Source organism: Bos grunniens, chromosome 6 (genome assembly GCF_055505025.1).
Source record: "Bos grunniens cultivar Pamir isolate PY7600 chromosome 6, Bosgru_T2T1.0, whole genome shotgun sequence".
Taxonomy (NCBI): domain Eukaryota; kingdom Metazoa; phylum Chordata; class Mammalia; order Artiodactyla; family Bovidae; genus Bos; species Bos grunniens.
The window spans coordinates 89348240-89373622 of NC_141170.1; the positions used below are offsets into that span (position 1 = coordinate 89348240).

General features: G+C 38.5%; 1 protein-coding gene and 1 non-coding gene across 5 annotated transcripts in view; one reads left to right on the plus strand and one right to left on the minus strand.

The window, feature by feature from the left end:
- UNC5C (unc-5 netrin receptor C) overlaps positions 1-25383 on the minus strand; it is a 429397-nt gene that overhangs the window by 265549 nt on the left and 138465 nt on the right. The gene's annotated exons all lie outside the window — the stretch shown is intronic.
- On the plus strand, positions 19394-19466 carry TRNAK-CUU (transfer RNA lysine (anticodon CUU)). The gene has a single exon. It is a non-coding gene; the product is annotated as a tRNA-Lys (tRNA).

The window sequence follows — 25383 nt, forward strand, 5'->3', positions numbered from 1 at the left end:
ATAATTTATAAAGCAACTCAAGCAAAGAGAAATAAATAAAGTGATATGCTCCTGGAGAATGAAAGTAACATCTAAATTTTAGTGGTTAAAATTGTTAACTAGAAATAATTCTTAAAACACTTTTTAAAGCCAGTCCACTCCAAACTATATTTTCAGGAATTTAATTAAAAAACATTCAAAAATACAAATATTTGTTTTTAAAATCAAAATAATTCAATGGTTTTTGATGGCAAATTCAACAAATATGACACTAAATGGGCATGTTTTAGGTGTTTCATGAAATAGATACAACTTACTGGTTATAAGTGAATGGCTGCACCTCACTCTTAAAATGCCTAATTCCAAAGATAAAACATAAAAGCTACAAACACACACACAAAAAGAGAATGGAAAAGTAGACATATAGCAGATGAAGGTTGTAAGACAAAAAAAGGATTAAGATGATGAATTGTTACAAGCTAAAGTGAAGTGAAAGTCACTCAGTCATGTCCAATTCTTAGTGACCCCACAGACTATACAGTCCATGGAATTCTCCAGGCCAGAATAGTGGAGTGTGCAGCCATTCCCTTCTCCAGGGGATTTTCCCAACCTAGGATTCAAACCCAGGTCTCCCACACTGCAGGCAGATTCTTTAACAGCTAAGCCACCAGGGAAGCCCATTAAAAGCTAAGGTTTTAGATAATAAAGTTTTTATCTAGAAATCTATATACAGCATTGTACCAATTGACTATCTGAAGAGAATAAAGATGTTTTCACACATACAAAGGACACTAAAATTTAATTTTTCTCTTTCACATGTTTACTCTTAAGAAAAAGCTAACAGATGTATTTTACCAACACTAAAGAGCAAACCAGACAAGAAGAAATGAGGTATCTCAAGAGACAGAATGTCCAATAAAAGCAGAGGATACTTCTGGGGCAACAGGAAAGAGAATCTTAGGTGGACAGCTGTGCAACAAGCCTGGAGGGGCACCAAGAGCCATGCATCTGGGACAGAGGCAAGAGGGTTCCTAAACTATTGTTTCCAAGGAACAGTGCATAGCTTACATTATGCTTTGGCCTTGCTGGGAAGAATTTTAGAATTTGGTGGAAGCATTGGGAATACATTAATATTAGTACTTAGAAATCTAAGGTGCAGGGGGAACAAAGACAGGGACACACACAGAGAAAGAAAAAACACAGAGAGGTGCAAAAAAGCAATTACTATTTCATTAAAAACAAGACATTGTACAAGAAAATAAATAAATATGATGATCTATACAGTCATGCAGCAAAAAAGTATTATACTACCAGATGGGGGAGATAGGAGAGGGGAGCATGTGGGTTGGAAAATGGAGTTATAATAGAGATAAATTGCAGTTTGCAATAGTTGAAAGTCAATCATGGATGTCTAAAAAAGTTAAGAAACAATAGAATCAACTGTTTATCTAGGAACAGATATGCAAAAAAAATAGAAGAAACAAAAGTGGTTAGCTCTGAAATTTGAAAGGGATGTTGTTATTGTTTAGTCGCTTTAGTCATGCCTCTTAGTGATCCCATAGACTGTAGCCCGCCAGGCTCCTCTGTCCCTGGGATCTCCCAGGCAAGATATTGGAGTAGGTTGCCATTTCCTTCTCCAGGGGGATCTTCCTGACCCAGGAATCAAACTGGCGTCTTCTGCTTGGCAGGTGAATTCTTTACCACTGAGCCACAAGGGAAACCCTTTGAAAGGGATAAGTAAGGAATTATTTGATGTCTGAAAATGTTATGCTTGACAATCATAATATTAATAAAAATATATTACACATTTATTAATATGTAAATTAAAATAAATACTTCTACCTTGTTAAATTATTGTTAAATACATGTATTGCTAAATAAATTGTTAATTTCTAGAAATATCTATCTATACATAGAGAGTTGCTTTCCTGGAGGCTCAGCAGTAAAGAATCTGCCTGCAATGCAGCAGCTACAGGAGATACAGGTTCAATCTGAGGGTCAGGATCCCCTGGAGGAGGGCATGGCAACCCACTCAAGTATTCTTGCCTGGAGAATCCCATGGACAGAGGAGCCTGATGGGCTACAGTCCATAGGGTTGCAAAGAGTTGGACACGACTGAGGTGACTTAGCACACACACATAGAGAGAGAGAAAAAGAAAGAGACATTTCTAGCTACTTCAAATATGTCACTTCTGCAGCATTTAAGTAGCCTACATAGTACAACCTCCCCAAAGATTATACGGTTGAGGATAGTAATCTATTTACCCTTTGGAGCCCCTGACTTGACCTACATCCACATCATTTAGAGAAACGGACACAGGCTAAAGCAGTTGATGCCAGTATAGTTTCTTGGGACCTTAATCCACGCAAAGGCAGATGAAGTAGGTAGTTTGACAAATTAGTTTTTTTTAACAATTGAACTGCATTCTAGATTATTAGAATGTCTTATTGGAGGCCATTGCTAATACTTGTATCTTCACATAATTTCAAATGCTTTGCAAGAATTTTCCTATCTGTCAGATTAGTTTAACCTCACACAATCATTAGGAGGTTAAATGGCAGATGCTACTATCCTCATTCCAATAATGAGGAAACAGACTCAAAAAAGTTAACTGGCTTTTTTGCTCTTTGTTTAGTTTTTGAAAGGGGCTTCCAAGGTGGTACTAGTGGTAAAGAATCCACCTGCCAATGCAGGAGACACGAGACATGGGTTCAATTACTGGGTTGGGAAGATCCCCTGGAAGAGGGCATGACAACCCAGTTCAGTATTCTTGCCTGGAGAATCTCATGGACAGAGGAGCCTGGAGGGCTACAGTCCATAGGGTTGCAAAGAGTCGGACACAACTGAAGTGACTTACCACACATGCATCATAGTTTTTGAAAAAGCAGGAAATAGGGCTCAGTTCTCCTATCTTCTCCACCCAAATCTTTTTTTCATTCTGTCAGTGATTTCAACATACTGGCCTCAAGTAACCTAAGTGACTCAGAATAATTTTAGTGTTCAAATCCTCAGGTCCAAATGCAAACCTGGCATTATCTTCAGAAGAACCAATAACATTTCCTATACATATATGTACTTTTCAAATATACATGGATCTTGCACTAATAAATAAAATACACATTTGTGTATAAGGGTTTTTTTTTTTTTTTAACTGAATTCCCAATAGCCTTTTATTTCTGTGTATTCTCAAACTGATGAAAATTGAAAGTACCACTACTTATTTTGTGGAGGTTGTCAAGTTTTTTGATGTTGAAAGGGATTCTATATGTATCAAGTTGGGGAGCTTTACACCATGCTCTCAGAGAGGCTCTCCTTGACCAGCCAAACTAACTCAAGCACCCACTCCATGCACTAGTTCAGCCCCCTTTACTCTTCATAGCACTCATCACATTAACAAGCATTCCCTTTATCTACTGACTTGTTCTGGAGCCCACTATGATCTATCCCTCACCTGCCACTAGAGGGTGTGGCCCACAAGGGCAGAGGTTGTTGTGTGCAACCAGAACTGACCTGGGGCAAAGGATGGGCTTCACCAAGCTCTGTGGACTTCATAGAGAAGTTTCCCCCTGCCCCCAGTTCTCCCAGCTGACTCCTAACTCTATCCTCATAGAGAGTGCATGGTCATAGCATAAGTAGAAAAACAACCATGGCAATGGAAATGGTGCCTGTTGATAATTTTGGGGTGCTTAGCACATCATATTAGTACCTTACATTCATGTTGTATTTGTTCCTGGTCTGTAAGATGGGTATTATTGCCTCTACTTTGCAGATGACAAACTGATTCTCAGAGAAGTTGGGACCATCATACCCTAGACCACACTGGAAGAGGTACTAACGCACCTCTCAACAATCATCTGCAAGTGCCTAAAAACCATCGTAATCCACTGGGTTATACTGTCCTGGGTACCACTCCAAATACGTGGCCTCCCACAGTAGGTCACAGCTTAAAACAAAAAAGAGAAGAGGAACAGATTTCATTCAAGGGGCTACCTGTCTTCTCTTACTTTTGTGCATTCATTACAAACTCCACTCCTTTAGAAGTCAACAGATGTTTGAGCGTTAACTGAAATCCCCTATTATTTTTTTCAGTTCCTGGAGGAGGGGAGAGAGGAGGGACGAGAGGCAAGATGCTCACAAAGGGAAGTCTGTGACGCTGAATCAGCCTCAGAACTGAAGCCCAGGCAGCTGATGCATCTACCGCCCAGAGCAAATGAAAGAGGCACTTTGTTAGTAATGGGGGAGCGTGTTAGGGGACGCAACATTTAGACAGAAGAAAGTCAAGCCCCAGGCAGAAATCAGGGCAATTATTGAACAAATCTGGGGGTACTGCATTCACTCTGAACACTGAAGACATGATGGCCTTCTGCTCAGAGGCAAATGACAGCATTCAAATATGTGTCCCACACAAACAGCCCCCACTCCAGTCACCAGCGTAAAGAATCAAAGGGAGATTGGTTCAGCCTGGCTCTGCCTTGGGGTTGACAAGTGTGAGAGTGGCCCCTCCTCCTCACCACCTGATTCCCTCTGGACCTGCTAATGGTTCAGAGGGCAGAGGCATAATGCAATTTGTCAGGAAAGGGACAAATGCTGCAATAACAATGTCCATGTAAACTGAGCAAATGCTCCGTTTAATTGTCTCTACACGTCAACCTCGAAGGAGTTCAGCTGGGAGAGCTGATGATCCAAAAGAAATTATTTTCTGATTTTTTATTGAAAATTTCAAGGAAAACACATGCCACAGCCCCTCAGGACAAACCAGAGAGTAGCCAGGACAGGGAAGATGGATGTCTTCCAGTATCTTGACACATCTAACTTTAAGATATTGAGGATGCTATCATAACTTTCTGCCTTACATGTCTTTATTAGAGAAACAAGATTTATGTTTCTAGTATAGGGGGCAAAAGAAACTTGGGTGTCCATAAATGGTCCTGAGTCAGTCACTGAGCCTATCTGATTAGGGACACAGAGGACAGAATTTTAAAGAGAAAGTTATCTTCCTTTGGGTAGCCAGGGTTCTCTGCCTTGCAATTGACTTTGATATATTCCCTGGAGCTTTCTGGTACATCGTATTACTTTTCTGGGTTTCTGTTAGAAGTTCCTACAGGAAATAGTAACTCTCCAGTTTCCTGATTTTCAAAAATGAATGTACACATATGTTTAACATCAGGCTCCCTCACATCCACTCATAAATCTACACACAAGAGGAAAAGTACATATATTTTAAATAATTCACAAAACACAGTATAAGCTTGTTTTACATTGAAGGAAATTGGGCAAATGAAAAAGCTGAAATTAAATTGAATCTGTATCTCTTCCCTGTATTCAAAAGTTTTAAATCCTCATAAGTGACTAAGTGATGTATAGGAGAATAGAGCTGGTGATTAAGTTGGAACTTTTCTGATGGCTTTCAGCAGGGGCAATCATGGATCCCAAACTAGTCATTACTCTCCCCCAACAGGTCCCCTCCTGCCTATGTTCTTACCCTTACCTCCCCCAGTAGCTCACGTTTGACTCAGGCCTAATGACCTGCAAAGCAATATGCTCATTAAGACCTTTTTTTTTTTTTTTTTGTCATGCAGGATCTTAATTCTCTGACTAGGGATCAAAATCATGCCTACTGCTTTAGGAGCACAGTCTTAATTACTAGACCACTAGGGAAGTCCCTAAGCCTTTTTATGTTCATACATCTCCCCATTCTCAAAACTCCCTTCTTCAATTCTGTTCACTGGGTTCATATCACTACACAAATTGCAACTCTGATATTTTCTTTTCCATGAAGCCTTCTCTGAACACATTCTGTGGCTACAATTGTCCCATCAGGGCTTCCTGCTGGATCTGCTTTTCTTTTCTTTTCTTTTTTCACACTTCATTGTAGTTTTATGGCAGCCCTTTCCTCCTTTTCTAGACTAGAAGCTCCTTGAAAGAACCATTGTTTATCTTATGGTTGTTTTTCAAGTATGAAGAGTTTTGCCTGCTGTCTATTAGCAGACACTTGGTAATGTTTATTAGATAAATCAATATATTAAGAGTACATTGGACTTACCTGGGGGTCCAGTGGCTAGGATTCCATGTTCCCAATACAGGGGCCCCGGGTTTGATCCCTGGTCAGGGAACTAGATCCCACATGCCACAACTAAGAGTCCACATGCTGCTACTAAGACTTAGCAGAGTCAAGTAAATCAATCAATCAATCAATATTTTTTAAAAGAGTACATTGAGTTGAAAGTCACTGTATTTGGTATAAAATGGGAAGCAACAAAAAGTTAAATATCTCCCCCAAAATTATACTGATGCTTGAAAATCTACCATTCATGATTTACTCCATAAATGATTTATTGTCTTATTCCTGGAAGACAATTACAGTATAAATACTCTTGTGAGAATTAGTACAGAAAGTCGCCAACTCCTAACCTTGAGAAGGTTCTAGGTTCCCACTGTCACCAGAGAGGACTGAGAGTATAAGACAGGTGGTAAGAGAAAGGGCAAACAGCAAAAGGGTAAGGCCACACTGCACAGGGAGCAGAGGAGAAGAGGAAAAGTAGTCTATCAGCTTCAGGACGTTCCTCAGCATCAGCTCTTGCTTTCCATCTACAAAGCCAGGATTCTCCCTCACTTCTTTCACTGATGGTATTGAACAAAAGTTAAGAGGATGTTGTTTTCCTTTTTTTTTTTTTTTTTTCTTCTGAAGGTATAACAAATCTTAGAAAACAAAGAATGAAGAATCCCAGGTGAACTTAATAAACCCACTTTCCCTTTTCATGAAACTCGGTTCTCCAAACACATCCAATGCTCTTTCCATACTCCAGCCTCCTGGTCTTACGCTTCCTTGATTTTTTTGGAGCTGTTACTTTAATGCACCTGAGATACAAATGCTCAGTTTCTGGTATGGCCTCTCTTCTGCTTCCAGCGTCTCCCATAACACCACTGTTGCGACCCAAGTGGGCTTTTTCGTGTGCTCTCCAAAGATGCCAACTAGAAAAGAGCAATGATCTCTATTTCTCTGCCTATCTCCTCAGCCCTGTCTTCTCAAGGCCACTCATGGTAGAGCCTGGCCTCCAACACTTTCCCACAGAGGACTACACTCCTTTCCAGAATTACCATTCATCAGCCTCATCATTCAAATAGGATCTAACATTGAAATATTTTGATTATTGCACATTGGTGTGGAGAGACTTATTACCTTTGTACTTTACTGAAGATGATACAATTCAGAATAATTAACTGAATTCATTCTCCCAGTAGTGCAAATGAAGGTTTTAGAGCTGCACAGATTGGAAAAAGCATTTGGCAACACTGTCACATACCTCATTTTTGTTCTTATCACAATAATAATTTCTGCATTAAAACAGTGTTGAAATTTTCCCTCAAAGTCTGTTTGTGAGACTGTGTGACAGGCAAGGAAGCCGGGGATCATACATGTCCCATTCCTGAGTCAGCAGACCACACAGCTCTTCACAGCAAACTCTGCAGATGGATAGGTCTTCAGTGAGGTGCAGAATGGCTTCCCAGTTTTTCTTTTAAAACAAGAGACACAGCCTGCAAATGGGAAGGATGAGTCCTCACCTTCGGAGCAAAGCTGTTTCTTAATTTGCACTCAAACCCCAAAACCCTGTCAAACTTTTCTGGACCTTATTACATAGTGGAGACACATAGACAAATAGCTTCCCTTGTGATTTAGATGGTAAAGAAAGAATCTTCCTGCAATGAGGGAGACCTAGGTTTTATCTCTGGATTAGGAAGATTCCCAGGAGAAGGAAATGGCAACCCACTCCAGTCCTCTTGCCTGGAAAATCCCATGGATGGAGGAGCCTGGGAGGCTACAGTTCATGGGGTCACAAAGAGCTGGACATAACTGAGTGACTTCACTTCACTACACATGGACAAATATGATTTTTTTTTTTACAATCAGATCAATGTATCACCTTAAATAGAACATGAAGTTAATCTAAGTCACTCATATGGTTGGTAAAAATTATGAAACTAAGGAGGGATTCTTTTATTCATTCTCTATAAATGCTTCAAATTTCCCATGTTTCAGTTTCCATTTTTTTCCTCCAGAATATAGGCTTTTTCTTGAAAGGGAAAGTTACCACCCATGCTTTCACACACACACAAAAAAAGGACAGATAAAATTATAAAATGAAATAAAAGGTTGAAGGTTGTACCAACTCTACCCTTCCTGGAAAGCTAACTGTGCTCTAGCACCTCCATGATCACTTATGAGTTTCTGAAGACACAAGCCAAGTATGGAACTCAGCTGGCCTTGCTATGAAGACCATCAGCAACGATTTGAATTCTTTCAGGCAAGGAGTAGTGTTACCCAGTGTTACATACTGGCATATGATGGCAAAAAGCAGAGTATAAAGAAAATACTTAGCAACTAAGGTGCTTCGACTTGTTTTGCCTTTTATAATCAGGCAGGCAGAAACACATAACCTAGTACTTCTAGGTAATTTTTTTAGGCTCAGTAAATAATGCCTTTGAACTTAAATATGTTTCCTTCAAGAAGGTTATATAGTGCAGTGAAGGAGAAAAAATGATCTGGATAATTATGCTGAAAATATAAAGAAAAGAATTTTGGAGATCACTGTGACCTTTCTTTTACAAGTGGGAAATAAAATAAAATAAAAAAGTGCAAATCTTCAGTACAATAATATTTACTCATCATATTAAATTCATATATACTTAAGCCTCTCCCTTGATTACATTATAAATCCGTTGGAGCCCTGGCCACCACAACTAAAGATTTTTCTTCTCTTTTTGATACTTTAGCCTGAGCTGTCACAGACCCTTTAAACTCTTCAAGGGAGTATCAGAAGCATAAATGTGAAAATACCAAGTAAGTAATTTTTTAAAATACTAGCCATGCAAAAGTTTCATTAGCCACAAATATTTGTCTCAGTCTAGCCTATTTTTACATATACCCTACTTCTTAGAGGGCTTCCCTGGTGGCTCAGATGGTAAATAATTCACCTGCAATGAAGGAGACCTAAATTCAACCCCTGGGCTGGGAAAATCCCCTGGAGTAGAGAATGGCCACCTACCAGTATTTTTACTTGGAGAATTCCACAGACAAGAGCAGTCTGGCCGACTACAGTCCATGGGGTCGCAGAAGAGTTGGACATGACTAAGCGACTAACACTTTCACTTTATTTCTTACTTCTATTCACAAATTTTTAGTTCAAGTTTCCAAACACATTATGACAATGATCCTCAAATTACTTGGCAAAAGAAATCACCAGAATTGTTTTGGTGATTATAGCTTCCTAGCCCTAATCTGACAGACTTTCTAAAACCAAATCTCAGATTGGGCTGGGAATACATATACCTCATAGCAAACACCTGGAGTCTGCCCCAAAACACAGATTTCTAAGAAAAATAAACAAAAAAGCAAGCCAATGAAAAATAGAATGAATATACTAAAATGATTATTCACTGACTGAGTTGATGTTTATTGAGGTTCTTTTATGTGTCAGTCACTTTTCCCGTCCCTGGGCACTACTTACACATTATTCATTAGGTTAATTGCGTGGTTTTAATAAGTTCAGTGCCTCATCTTCAAGAAAGCAATGATGATTTTTAAAATAAGGCTTATTACACGTATCAGAATTCATTTCCTAAACAACCTTAATGATTAAAAGCCTTGAAAAGTATGCCTGATGAGTCATTAGAAAGTATGGGATAAACAGAACTTACTGTTTCCGTTCAGGATGTGTGTGAGTGCTAAATCACTTCAGTTGTGTCTGACTCCTTGCGACCCTCTGGATCGTAGCCTGCTAGGCTCCTCGGTCCATAGGATTTTCCAGGTAAGAATACTGGAATAGATTGCCATGCCCTCCTCCAGGGCATCTTCCCAACCCAGGGACTGAACCCCAGTCTCTTGTCTCCTGTACTGGCAGGTGGGTTCTTTACCACCAAGGCCACTTGGGAAGCCCTGACTTCAGGACATGCAGGTATTAAAAGGCCACTGAAGTGTGAACTCATCATTCTGAAAAAAAGCACTTCCTTTGAGATCACTTTTCAAATGCTTTGAAAATCACTCAAAATTGTTGCTTGTTACTCTGGCAATAACTGAAAGATAATAATGTTCCTATGTCTTCCAACCCCAACTTTAAACTTCATCAGAGGAGGTAAAAACATTGATGGAATTGGGCATAAGACGAACATAGGAGCAAATAAGTGAGAGAAAGGGGACTTTGTAATAAATTTATCTATGAATGTCCAGAGGTCAGAAATAGAATGAAAGTTAGAAAAAGAATGGTTAATGGAAGTTAGAGAGATTTAAGTCAATGTAGGGAAGAAATTTTAAGCACTTATTTCATGGATGAGCCTTATCACCAGAGGCAAGGGAACCCACTGTCAGTGTTTCTATGGGCACTGGGACTAAGGGTTTTGAAAGATTACTGGCTAAATATGAGTTTTTAGAGTGAGGAAGCACCTGAAATGGTGGTATGCACTGTAGCTTCCCTAGAGAATCAGTTTAATTTAAGTGAAGTTCATTCTTCAGTACATCTTTGAACTGTATTATCTTTAAGAACTAAGTGAAACACCAAGTAGAACATAGCCAGACCCTGTTCTGGTGACAGTGATTTAAACAAACAAAAAGAGGCAATAAGGATGTGGATATGACACAAAATCTCTGATGTCATGTGTAAGTGCTACCTTGATTCCCTGGCTTTAGGGATAAAAAGAAAACTAATGTATGAAAATTAAGAAGAGATATAATTTGATTCAAGATAAACTGGATTTATCGGGAAATTGGAACAATTAGGTCCAGTTCACTTAACTATTTTTATCAGTATTACAGATATAAGCTTTCATTTCTAAAACTTCTATGAGATCATTATCAAAATGTCTATACATCATCTCCAAGTCTCAGGGCAGCAGGACAAAACATATGACATAATTAAATGGCTTGTGCTTCTTGGAAAAATAAGCATTTATAGCGTGTTTAATAAACAGCTTTTAAAGCTGTTTGAAAAGATCCAGCAGAATGCCTATCCTGCACAAAGTAAATACTCCATGAAGTTGCACATAGATTAGAACTAGATGAGTGCTTGTGATAGCTCAAACTCCTGTTCCAGGAATTCAAGAGGTGTTAAGTCTAATGTCTCACTTATTTCTTTAAATAGCCCTATGAGGAAGAGTCTGAAATTTTCTCACTGGTGAGAAACTGAGGTCAAGGAACTGTCCGAGGTAAGTTAAGTGCTAGACACAAGAATTGAACTCAGCTCTGTCTGATGACCCCAACCACATGCTTGCTGCTGCTGCTGCTGCTAAGTCGCGTCAGTCATGTCCGACTCTGTGCGACCCCACAGACGGCAGCCCAACAGGCTCCTCCGTCCCTGGGATTCTCCAGGCAAGAATACTGGAGTGGGTTGCCATTTCCTTCTCCAATGCATGAAAGTGAAAAGTGAAAGTGAAGTCACTCAGTCGTGTCCAACTCTTAGCAACCCCATGGACTGTAGCCTACCAGGCTCCTCCATCCATGGGATTCTCCAGGCGAGAGTACTGGAGTGGGGTGCTATTACCCACTCTTAAGTCTGGGCTGATGAATCTCCAGGCTCCACTTGCTCCAGAATATTTTATTTTTATATATTTCAGAATGGGGCCCCTTAGGACCTTTGTAGTCTAAGAAACTACAGCTCTAATGGCACACAGAAAAATGAATTGTATATGAAAACGATTTTGCCAGGTGGAGATTTAATACATCTTTTCACATAAATTAGCACTGTAAGTACTGAATGTGCATTAAGTTCAATCATTTGTTTTAAATGTGCCTCCCTCTACTACAGAGCTCTTTGACCTATATTTTCATTATTAATAACTCCAGTGTTTGACATCATGCACTTGTTGCATCATGATTTTCACATTTAGTGAGCAGGAAAAATCATCCTCATGATGACCATTTTGTAATTCTCCTTGAAAATGTTTCCTTGGGATGTAGTTCAGATTGATTAAAACTAATTTAGAGGAAAAATGAGGTAAGCATCTTCAGTTCCTAAGCTAATTAGCATCATATAAAGTCTGTGTAATTGACATAACATTTCATAGTTGTATTTCATCATTCAAACGCTGATTATTCATGAAGGAATGCCAAAGCAGGAAGGAAATGGGGGTAGGCACAAAGGGAATGAGTAGGTAAAGGAGCACACAGGGCCTGGAGTGTATGTCTCTGGCATTATGCCAAATCCAAATAAAAATGTACCTGTTATCTGTTGTTTTGTCATAGTTATTTCCTCTTCCTCAATCTGTTATTAAGCACAATTAAGACAACTATATGAAATGCAAAGCACAAGAGACAGTTCTTTAAACTCCAAGAATGCTCTATCAATTTTATGCAAACACCTCTGATATAATGGCATTTTGAGATAAGTGATACCTGTTTTCTTTCCCATAATGTCACTTGCAAGAGATTAGGGACACACACCTAAACACTCCCTGAATAAATAAGTAGCATATATCCATGAATTTAGCTAAATGCTTTATGAGTATATTTATATTTTTAGGTTTACTCCTCAAAACAGTTGCAGTCTTCTGTTAAGTAACCTTCTGTTTATATAGTCTTCTTTAGTATTTCACTTTATTTGACTTGGGCTTCCCCGGTGGTTCAGATGGTAAAGTATCTGCCTACAATGCAGGAGACCTGGGTTTGATTCCTGGGTCGGGAAGATCTCCTGGAGAAGGAAATGGCAATCCACTCCAGCACTCTTGCCTGGAAAATCCCATGGACTGAGGAGCTCAGTACAGGCTACTATCCATGGGGTTGCAAAGAGTCAGGCACAACTGAGTGACTTCACTTTCACTTTCACTTTATTTGACTTAAATCCATCTCCTCCAAACTTCTCAGAATGCTTTCAAATTGTGGAATTTCATAAAATAGACTTATCTGCTTGCTTTCTTGTCAGTTCTTAGATGGAGTTAAAGCAACTGCAGTTGGTCTTCCTCTGCTTCCTTTCCCATTATACTCCTTACAGGCCACCTCTCCCTCGAAAGCACCAGGCGGCCTCTGACTGCTGCTTCTCCCAAAGAAAATGACTTACTGATAAATTAAGATATTTAGTGGTCATGTGAAGTGATTAGATTACTCTTACTCTTTCTTTAATGTGGAGAAGTGGGAGCTTGGGAGTGGGCAAAGAGTCCCTGGGGAACCATTTTCTCAATGGGCTGCATCCTCCAAACTCACCTGGTGGACAGTTGCTCTACTCAGGTGAAGGAGCAGTGAGGACCCCACCCACTCACCCATGATCATGGACTCTGATAGCTTCAGAGTCTTAGTCTAGCCAGAGTGAATGATTACATGTATCAACAGGAAACTGTGTCCTCCTTTGAAACACTAGTCTGAGGTTATTGTTCTCTTTCAGAATGCAATTCTAAAACTATATGAATATAATAAGAAGTGCCATGACAAGTTTTTGTTTTGATTTACTGATAGTTTTTGGACATGAGAAGAAATTTATGTAATTTTTAAGCCATTTTTAGAATAAACTTACTTAGGAATTTTAAGAAAGACAAAATTAAGAAAGAAAGAATGAAAGAAAAATGTATTGCAAGTAATCATGTTGTAATCTAAAATGTCCATCTGCACAGAGATGCCAGATGGGGATGGGAAGTATAAGTAGTAACCCGAGGCCTGTCTTCCACTATAACAACATGAATATTGTTTATTGAACAAGCACCAGATGCCCATGGCTCTGACTCCTGAACATCTATAAAGAGAAAAGGTAAAACTTTGGAGAAAAAGTAAAACTTCCAGTGCTAGCAAGAGCCAATATAACTTCCTTTAGAAAGATTAAAAAAAAAAAAAACTGCAGTACAGTCTCTTTTTTCATGACAAAGAGAAGCCAACACCAGGCAACTATCTTGGACTTACTTCTCTCCTCCCTGAACTGCCACCATTCCTCATGCCCACCTTCCTGGACTTCAGAATGTTTTTTCTCTGCTCACTTTCTGTATCACTGATTTTAGTTTGTTTCAAGAGGATCCATCTCATTAGATGAGACATAATAATCTTTGATATTTTTGACATCCCTTAATTTTTTTCTCATAGATACTTGGAATCGAGATAATGTAAACAAAAATATAGACTTCCTTAAAGTCAATATTCTGACAGCCTGAAACATTAAGATATCAAGTTTGTGATAAATGATTGATGACGACACAGTAAATTACATCCATGGAGAAGGAAATGGCAGCCCACTACAGTAGTCTTGCCTGGAAAATCCCATGGACAAGAGGAGCCTGGCGGGCTACAGTCCACAGAGTCACAAAGAGTCAGACACGACTGAACAACTGGGCACACACGCATGCTTTCTTCTTGTTGTTGGTTTCCAAATATTCCCTCTAGCCCACCCAATTTTATATCAGGGAAATTCAGATGACAAAGTAACCTTGCTATTATGTAAACATATCTAGAGAAAGTAATTCTTAACACCGTGAAAACCATTAAAAACTCAATTTTCTGAAAACCTAGTATTTTTCTCTATTTGCCTGTTTGCTCATAGATTCTTTATGATAATACAAAATCTGTTTTCTAGTGAACCAATTACTAGTGATCAGAATGAAATCATAATTGATCTTACAACTTGAGTCTCCTCTGTGAGCAGGGGTGGACACTAAAAAGAGGTTGTGTTCCCTTCAACTCCAGGGAGAATATTCTATGGTTTTCCACAGCCTAATGCAGCTGGCTGCCAGCAAAGGATTTCTGGTAAATGCTATTTATACCCACTCAATTAAAGTAAACGGATATTTATTGAGCTGTACTGAAGACAGAATGTTGCAGTAATGTGGTAATGTAGTCACCACCTCACCACCATAAAGACCCTCGGCGTTTCTTCTTTCAGAGCTCGGCACCAGGGAATTCATTTCTGGAGTGTTAGTTTTCTGGTACATGTTGAAAATTTATATATTACTAATTACTCATGATGCTATTATGGATATACTAGATAATATAAAATACCTAAAATAAAATATTCTTGCCCTCTAGAATGTAACTTTTAAAATACAAGCTCAGGATAGTTCCATAAGTTCTTTTAGAAATGGGTAGCATGACCTTGGTTACAAGATAAATAATAAAAAGAACTTGATGCGCAACACAATATTTCCATAATTCTGATGGTCTTTTTATGAAGAAATGGCATTTTCAACATTTCTATTTGAGAGGGACTGAGAACAAATACAAAAAATCAAATATGAAAACAATGCTCTAGGAAGCAATGGCACCCCACTCCATACTCTTGCCTGGAAAATCCCATGGACAGAGGAGCCTGGTGGGCTACAGTCCATGGGGTCGCTAGGAGTCAGACACAACTGAGCAGCTTCACTTTCACTTTTCACTTTCATGCATTGGAGAAGGAAATGGCAACCCACTCCAGTGTTCTTGCCTGGAAAATCCCATGGACGGAGGAGCCTGGTGGGCTGCCGTCTATGGGGTCACACAGAGTCGGACACGACTGAAGTGACTTAGTAGTAGTAGTAGTAGTAGTAGTATATACATAAGTCCATATTTGTGTGTCTGTAAAAAGATGGTTCAGGTTAAATTAGTCTTATCTGAAAAGTATTATAACTCTCTACACTCTAAAATATGATGAAAATGCACTAAACAAGTACCAAGACAGTATCTTTAGGTTTCAATTCCAGCTATTCTTCTTTGCTACATTCATTGGGAATGTCTGACATAAAATACAGGCAGATTTTGTCTATTTTGTAAGCAATTTCACTGAAAATGTCAGATATATTTGTGTCAAAGAGGACACATAAACAAAAAAATCAATATTTTCGTAAGTCTAGAGAGTCAACAAATTTAATTTGTTTTATCTACCTAGCCCCTGCACACTTTCATTTTTCAAAAGGGGATTGATAGCCATTTCTCAGTAAAACTTAATGCAAATATTTTTTATTGATGCATATGGGGAAATCCCAAGAACAGAGGAGCCTGCTAGGCTGCAGTCCATGGGGTCGCTGAGGGTCAGACACGACTAAAGCGACTTAGCAGCAGTAGCAGCATACTAAAATATATCATTTATTTTTTAGATCTATGAATTGGTTTAAATTCATTTATTTGTTCATTGTATTTTCCTTTCTTTAAAATGGGAATCTTTTTTCAGGTTTTATTACAATAAGCTGCAATAAAAAAATGCAACAAAAATTGGTTTCAACACAGAGATTCTGCAAACATAGTAGAAAACATACTCTTTCATGGTAGCATCTATACACTGATACCATGAGTAACATGGAAAAGATATATGAGACTCAGAGAAAGGCCAAAACAGAGAAACATACATAATCTGGATTACATTTTAAGAAGAGTCTAAACAAAGAGAGTTCTCCAATAAAGAAAAAAAGCTTGCCTGCTTGCTAAGTCACATCAGTCGTGTCCGACTCTGTGTGACCCCATAGACAGCAGACCACCAGGCTCCCCCGTCCCTGGGATTCTCCAGGCAAGAACATTGGAGTGGGTTGCCATTTCCTTCTCCAATGCAGGAAAGTGAAGAGTGAAAGTGAAGTCACTCAGTCGTGTCTGACTCTTCATGACCCCATGGACTGAAGCCTACCAGGCTCCTCCACCCACGGGATTTTCCAGGCAAGAGTACTGGAGTGGGGTACCATTGCCTTTCTCCAAAAGAAAAAAAGCTACTTTGATCAAATTCTATAAATCATATGATTAATACTTGAGATTAGCAAACCAAGGCCATTGCAGAATTCCAGGTCTACCACGTATTAGATGCTGAGATTTGGGGTCAGTTCTCTGAAAGATCTAATTATCTTCAATCTCTATTATGTTCTATTTCAGCCTTTCTACCCCGTCTGGGCAAATATAAGGAATGCTTTTCCCTTTCTCAGTTATTAGACATGGACTTTCCACTCATTTCTGTCTAAACCAATTAATCTGCATCCTCAAAACTTCCACGGGACCTTTTTGGAACAGACTTTCCAAAACAAACTCTAGTTTCCCTAGAAGTCTCTTTTCTGTCAAATACCATTTGTGACTGTATTCTCGATAAAGGTAAAGAAACACCTACCAACTGTGAAGGTTAATATCTGAATCAACAGCTTTGCAGACAGAGTGACAGAACAGTGGACACCTCAGCAAGACCACTTTTCTCTGTCATTCATCTCCTTCCTCCATTTCTGGAATTTATTTTTCAGCAAGATTCGGGAAATAAAAATAAATTCAACATATTTATTGGACATCTATCTAAATATTTCATATTATTTTAGGCACTATAGGAGATAAAAAAAGATTTTTCTTTTGATTTCTGCTCTTAAGAAGCCTACTATTATTTGATATTTCATCTAAAACAAGAATCAGAAAGTTCAAAGCAAACTTACTTCTCACTCATTTCTACTACACTCTTTCATGCAACACACAATGTTCATTGTTAACAGTTTTTGTCAGAATATGTAATATAATGGTGTTTAGCAAAATGAATGTTTATGAATAATTCAATGTAACTATTTCATGCCTTCAAAGTAACATCCTTTTTATTGTGTTTTCCAAAGTTCTCAGTCAGATAATTATGCTACCCAGAAGAGCCCGTAACATATCCCTTGTCATGAATTTTATGATTCATTTTTTCTGAAATACTTTCCCCCTTCTCTATTATCCATAACTTGCCTGCCTTTTTCCTCTAATACTTTACTACCAAGACAGGAAATCAAGTTGACAGTGTCCTACGGATCATAACAAGTTCATCTGTTTGCATTGGTGGAAGATCTGTGGTAACAGCAAGGGCCAACCGAACACAACATGTCAGACGTGCTGACTGGTCCCAAGACAGCAGGCAACACGCGACAAAAAAGCGAAGCTCAAGACCTCACTGACGACAACAAGCTGCAGCAACAGCTTCCCAGCTGAGTGACACGAAGCCCATAATGGAAACATTACTCGTTTAGGTAGGCTCACATGAAATATTAATTTCCTGGATTCTCTGTATTTGCATAGTAATAATAAGTTCGTCTTCTTGGCTTGTTCTGGCTTCAATTAGCAATTCTATTGTCATACCTGAGATTTCGGATAGGAAGTAGAGAAGGCTGTAGAAAATATCCTTCTGGAAACAGCAACACTAGCGGAGCTTATCAGTACCATCATTAATTTAATCAAAAACCTTCAGGCAGAGGGCTAGAACAATCTGTTAAGGAAACATTTTCTAAAATGAGAGTGCTTCCCATTTGAATTAGGGTCTTACTGGTTTTTTTTTTTTTCTCTTTAAGACATTATTTTTCTCTGTTATCTCTCCCTCATCCCTCCCCCGTTTCTGCCACTGATTAGATCTGCAACTGAGGGCTGTATTTTTACTAAAAAATGTATTCTTGCAAATTGACAATTTCACAACAACATCCCTCTCCTCTAACCTTTTTAACTGATTTCTTTTTTTAATGACATCTCAATTAGTTCAGACCCACTGTGCCAAAGATAAAGTCCTTGTATCTCAATGAGAGAATACTCTAGAGAGAATGGAGTTTGCTTCATGATGTGCATGTTAATATGCTATTTTCTTTAATTCGTTTTACAGATAATGGCTGCCAGCGGATGACTCTGCTATACTTATATGTGTGTTTGTACTCACATGCATGCTTAGGAGTATTTCCTCTTCAAGATATAAAACAAAACAACAACAATAACTATGAGGGAAGTTGCTGAGAATAGGATTCTTAAAAATGGAATCCCAAGGATGACTATAGGCATCATGCATGTAAGATAAAAATATCAATCCACTGTTTCAGAACTATAAATTTGTTGATTTTTAAATCTCAGAAACATCATATTTAGATATACATAAAGTGGTGGTCTGGGGTCAATAGTGAGATGTCTCCTGCTGCCTCCAGGGAATACCTTTACTAATTCAGAGAAATCCTTCAACAAACCCTATTGTAATGATGATATTTTCTATATGAAAGGATTACATCTTCTGCTGGAAGAGAACTTTCTGAGCCGAATATCACATGAGCATCCCAATAGGAGTAGCGCTCTGGAAGTTTGAGGAAACAAAACTGCATTTTGGACCTTTGTGACACTAAAGACAATCATGATTTGGCCATGCTACCCAGAATACATGGCACCACCTCCACCTGTATTCACTGACACCTTATCCCAGTGGCTGCTTTTATATGGCAGGAGGAAGCAAGGTGCTCTCTGATCACCTTTCCCAATGCAGCTGTACTTTAAATTTTTAAATAGCTAGGAAGTTTCCTGTGCTTCCCTGGTGGTTCAGGTGGTAAAGACACTGCCTGCAGTACGGGAGACCTGGGTTTGATCCCTGGGTTGGGAAGATTCCCTGGAGAAGGCAATGGCTACCCACTCCAGCATTCTTGCCTGGAGAGATCCATGGACAGAGGAGCTTGGAGAGCTCCAGTCCATGGGGTTGCAAAGAGGCAGACACGACTGAGTGACTTTGTCATTCGTCAGGGACTTCCCTGATGGTCCAGTGGCTAAGATTCTGCACTCTTAATGCAGGGGGCCCTGGTTCAATCCCTGGTCAGGGAACTAGATCCCAAATGCTGCAATTAAGAGTTTGTATAAAGGTGGAGCTAGTGGTAAAGAATCTGCCTGCCAACGTAGGAGATGTCTGAGACAAGGGTTCAATCTCTGGGTCAGGGAGATCCCCTGGAGAAGGGCATGGCAACACACTCCAGTATTCTTGCCTGGAGAATGACATGGACAGAGGAGCCTAGTGGACTATAGGGTTGTAAAGAGTTGGACACGACTGAAGTGACTTAGCATATACAGGTGCTATAACTAAAGATCCACATGCCACAACATAGATGGAAGATCCTCAACTAAGACTGGATGAGCCAAATTTGAAAAAAAAGTTTTTAAACAGCTATAAGTAACACCATGGAATTATGAAGTCATGAAATTGCAGGTCAGGGACTGCATCCATGGGCCATTATAAGATCTGAAAAAGCTTTCCTAAGAAAATACATTTTCAAGACAGAAAAGAACATTTTGATATTGTTCTTTTCTACACATCTTCTGTCTTAGCTTTCAATATTTAAAATATGTATAGAACAGTCTTTTGGACTCTGTGGGAGAGGGAGAGGGTGGGTTGATTTGGGAGAATGGCATTGAAACATGTATAATATCATATATGAAACGAGTCGCCAGTCCAGGTTTGATGCACGATATTGGATGCTTGGGGCTAGTGCACTGGGACGACCCAGAGGTATGGTAAGGGGAGGGAGGATGGAGGAGGGTTCAGGATGGGGAACACATGTATACCTGTGGCAGATTCATTTTGATATATGGCAAAACCAATACAATATTGTAAAGTTAAAAAATAAAATTAAATTAAAAAAATAAAAAATAAACAAAATATGTTTGGAATTTGTGGAAGATAAATCACACATAAAAGGTCCAGGTTCAATGCAGGATACAGGATGCTTGGGGCTGGTGCACTGGGATGACCCAGAGGGATGGTACAGGGAGGGAGGTGGGAGAAGGGTTCAGGATGGGGAACACGTGTATACCCATGGCAGATTCATGCTGATGTATGGCAAAACCAATACAATATTGTAAAGTAATTAGCCTCCAATTAAAATAAATAAATTTAAATTAAAAAAAAGAAAAAACACTTAGGGAGAAATGTTCTTTATAGAGAGTAGACTTCCAAAGCCAAAAGTAATCTCAGTCTTTTCTTTTAAATGTACAGACTCTGTGCCCATTCCTCTGTGCCTGAGAGAGAAGTTCTGGGGCAAGTGAACATCTGCATTTGTGTGATGAAGATCCAGGCTCTAGTTAACTCTAACGTAAACATTCCCTGACACCGCCATAATCTTCCAAAGTTGAAGGAAGCCACAAATGGCGGTGAAACAAGCATTTCAATAGAGTTATTATCGTTTCTAGAATGAATAGAGCTATGCTCTTGTTCTAAGCTAGAAGCTCTCAACATGGATAATTATACAACAAAATTAGTCAATCTCCATAAGCGTTAAACACTAAATAAAAAGGACACTATTGATTCACACATTAAAAAGCTGCCACCTTTTGCTTTTCCCCATGCGGGCAATATGCGAGAGCAAGTGTGTAAAGTTGCCTCAGTCCTGTCCAACTCTTTGTAACCCCATGGACTGTGTAGCTTGTCAGGCTCCTCTGTCCACGGCATTCTCCAGGCAAGAGTACTGCAGTAGGTTGCTGTGCCCTCCTCCCAGGGATCTTCCCAATCCAGGGATTGAACCTCTGTCTCTTATGTCTCCTGTGTTGACAGGCAGGCACATTCTTTACCTCTAGCGCCACCTGGGAAGCCACTATTGCATAAGGGCTATATTCTAGACTAATTTTGCTCTCTTTGATTCATAAAATTCTTAGTAAATCTTATTAATGGATGAAAAACATGGTGAGAGACTTAAGGTACCAAGAAATTAAAATAAACAAATAGGAATAACTCTTGACATTCCTTCACTTAATTATAATATAAAACTTATCATATAGAGATATATATCTTTAATGTAAGAAGAATAGGTAATATAATTGCTCATATGTAATAGGAACTCTGCTGAGTGCTTTATAGATGTTATTCAATCCTCTCAGCAACCTTACAAGTATAATAACCCTTTTAGTTTACAGATGAGGAAACTGAGGTAGAGATATACAGAAACTAGAAGTGCCTCCACAAGTCCGTAGTTCTCTATGCATGTGTCTCCATTCCTGCCCTGCAAATAGGTTTATCAGTACTATTTTTCTAGATTCTATATATATGCGTTAATATACAATATTTGCTTTTTTTTTCTTTCTTAGTTCACTCTGTAGATCAGGCTCTAGGTTCATCCTTTTCACTGGACGCAGAGAGGGAAGGAGAGGGTAGGGCAAATTGAGAACATAGGATAGACATGTACATACTATCATATGTAAAATAGTGAGCTAGTGGGAAGCAGATGGATAGCACAGAGAGCTCAACCCAGTGTTCTGTGATCACCTAGAGGGTTGCGATGAGAGCAGGGCGGGAGGCTCAAGAAGGAAGGGATATATATATTATTATAGCTGATTTGCATTGTTGATGGCAGAAACCAATACAACCTTGTAAAGCAATTTTCCACCAATTAAAAAATGTTTAAAAATAACAAAATGATTTGTATACATGGATTCAACTAATGATGGGCATAGCCCATAGGACAAGAGACACTGTTAAATATTTATTTGCTATCTTTTTATTAACCTTAACTATGGGGAATAGATGGGGAAACAGTGGAAACAGTGTCAGACTTTATTTTTCTGGGCTCCAAAATCACTGCAGGTGGTGACTGCAGCCATGAAATTAAAAGACGCTTACTCCTTGAAAGGAAAGTTATGACCAACCTAGATAGCATATTCAAAAGCAAAGACATTACTTTGCCAACAAAGGTTCGTCTAGTCAAGGCTATGGTTTTTCCTGTGGTCATGTATGGATGTGAGAGTTGGACTGTGAAGAAGGCTGAGCACCGAAGAATTGATGCTTTTGAACTGTGATGTTGGAGAAGACTCTTGAGAGTCCCTTGAACTGCAAGGAGATCCAACCAGTCCATTCTGAAGGAGATCAGCCCTGGGATTTCTTTGGAAGGAATGATGCTAAAGCTGAAACTCCAGTATTTTGGCCACCTCATGCGAAGAGATGACTCATTGGAAAATACTCTGATGCTGGGAGGGATTGGGGGCAGGAGGAGAAGGGGACGACAGAGGATGAGATGGCTGGATGGCATCACTGACTTGATGGACGTGAGTCTGAGTGAGCTCCGGGAGTTGGTGATGGACAGGGAGGCTTGGCGAGCTGCGATTCATGGGGTAGCAAAGAGTCGGACACGACTGAGTGACTGATCTGATCTGATCTGATATATATCCTTAAGGCTTAATTATTAATTCGTTTCTTTTGTTTTTTGTATCCTTTGCTTTGTATATATCTATAAATATAAAGAATATAAATAAATATAAAGAAAAAAGGATTGCTATGTAAAGTTTTGGAAAATACTGGAATACTAAAAATAAATTTTAAAACCTTACAATTTAATCACTCAGAGAAATCCATTAAAGATAATATCTTAGCAGTTATTTTATTTTATTTTTTTTTCTTAGCAGTTATTTTAATATACATATTTCAACTTTCTAAGAATTAAACTTTCTTTTTACTCAATAGTATAAATGTGAACATTTATTCATGCCATTAACTATTCTTGGTGAATATGATTTTTTTTATAGTATTTCAACTTCTTTATGTTTAAAACATTTTACCTATAACTTTTAAGAACTTATAATTCAGATACTCCTACTCATAACTATCAGTACTTTCTTTATAGTTTCTTCATTAGTTTACCTAACTCAACTCCAAAAGAGATTAGACATTTGCTTCAATTTTCTTGTGTAATTTTTATGGTTTCTCAATATTTTCTATATTTTCTCTTTAACCCATCTGTCTTTTATTCTGGCATACATTTATACTGTTAGAGAAGTTATAAATTTCTGAAACTCTACAAATGGTATTCTTCTATACAGTAAGCCTTCAGATATTTGAAATCTATGATCTTGCCTATCACTTCTCTTCTATCCAAATCACAAATCATCTCTGTTAAATATGGTCAGTTCCTTATTTTTTCAAAGATGTTTGGAAAGTAATCTCTTCTGTATGTTCACAAATTTGCCACTTTTATTTGAAAGTGGAATGTTCAAAACTGGACACAATTTTTAAAAATTTTTATTGGAGTCTAGTTGATTAACAATGTTCTGTTAGTTTCAGGTGTACAGAAAAGTGAGTACAAATTATACAATGGAATATTTCTGAGCCATAAAAAAGCAACAGGGATGGACCCAGATATTGTCATACAGAGAAGTAAGTCAGACAGAGAAAGACAAACATCATATGATATCTCTTTTATGTGGAATTTAAAAACAGGGTACAAACAAACTTATGTACAAAACATAAGTAGAGTTAACAGACGTAGAAAACAAACTTATGATTACCAGGGAGGGTATGGGAGGGAAGGGATAAATAGGGAGACTGGGAATGGCACATAGTCACTACTATATATAAAACAGGTAACTAACAAGACCTACTGAATAGCACAGGGAACTCTACTCAGTACTCTGGACACAATTCTTTTAAGTGCACTATCAGTGTCCATGTTTCCTAAGGCAGGAAATTATAATTCCATAAATGCAACTGAGATTAAATAGATTTGCTGGCTATCAAATCATAACCTTTGCATAAATTCAACTGGTACTTAACTAAAATCTCCCAGATTTCTTTCACATGAACCACTACTGTCAAGCCCCGTTTTCTGAAAATACTGGCAATTATTAATAATCTATAAGCTGATCTATATAGCAGTATATACGTATTTGATATACATTATGCCTTCAAATGGTGTTTGTGTTTCTGATTTAAAGAAGATAATGCATTTACCCAGAAACAGAAGGAGAACCAATGAATGCCTTTGATAGGAGTGATAATGTGGAGTGTACAGAGCCCTGTTCAGTAACTCTTCCCCATAGACACACTCCATCTCACTGATGCATAGGAAACATGATGGCCATATGCTGAGCAATGCCTTCATTTAAAGGTGTGATAGACCCAAAATTGTGTCTTTAAATGATAGACCCAAAAATGCCTTCATATCTATACTATGGTAATAGAGATTTCAGGGAATCTTTTCAAGAATGCCAAGAAACAAACTTAGAACTCCCCTGAATAAAAGAAGAGTTTCAGAAACCAAAAGAACTGAGCAGACCACTTTTTTTGCAAAGCCCTTTGTGATCTTCTTAAGCCCATCTATTCAGACTAAAGGTCAAGTGGGCAAAGCCAGCAGTTCTATTTTCCCACAAAGCTGCTACAGTTTTCTGTCTCTTGACAGCCCCGTCACTAGGAGTCTATTATCTTCCATTCTCTCTCCAGCACCACCCAGATCCTTAACTGGAAACGCACTAAACAGCTCCTTTCTTTTCATGGGTTGACTTTCGGCTTTTTGTAACGGCTTCGTGTTATACATCTAAAAGCTTTCTTCCCTTGCTCTGTTTATTTAAAGAGGGCAATCTGAGAAAGCAGAATCCACCCTAAACAAGTCTTTCACTATGGTAGGCCAATGTAAGTAAATTTGCTAATAAAAGCCTTTTCCAGTTCATTAGGTGGCACTTTAAAAGTAGCATCTAAATGACAGGTCTGAAAACTGTCTTTAAGGACTGTCTTAAGAACTTGATTTCTGTTTGAAGAAACACTTTGCATCTTCCTTTAAATAAGAGTGATCTCAGGGAAAAAAAATTGATTTTTTTTTGTCTAATCATACAGACTACAGGTTGTATATGCACTCTATCAAAAAACTCGTAACTTTAGTTTTTCTTCCCCTAATACCTAGTAAGATTGGTAGACATTTTCTTGTTGAAGTCTTAGTCCAGATCAAGAAATCAAACACTAGGAAATAGACCTAGTTGTTTGGAGTTGACA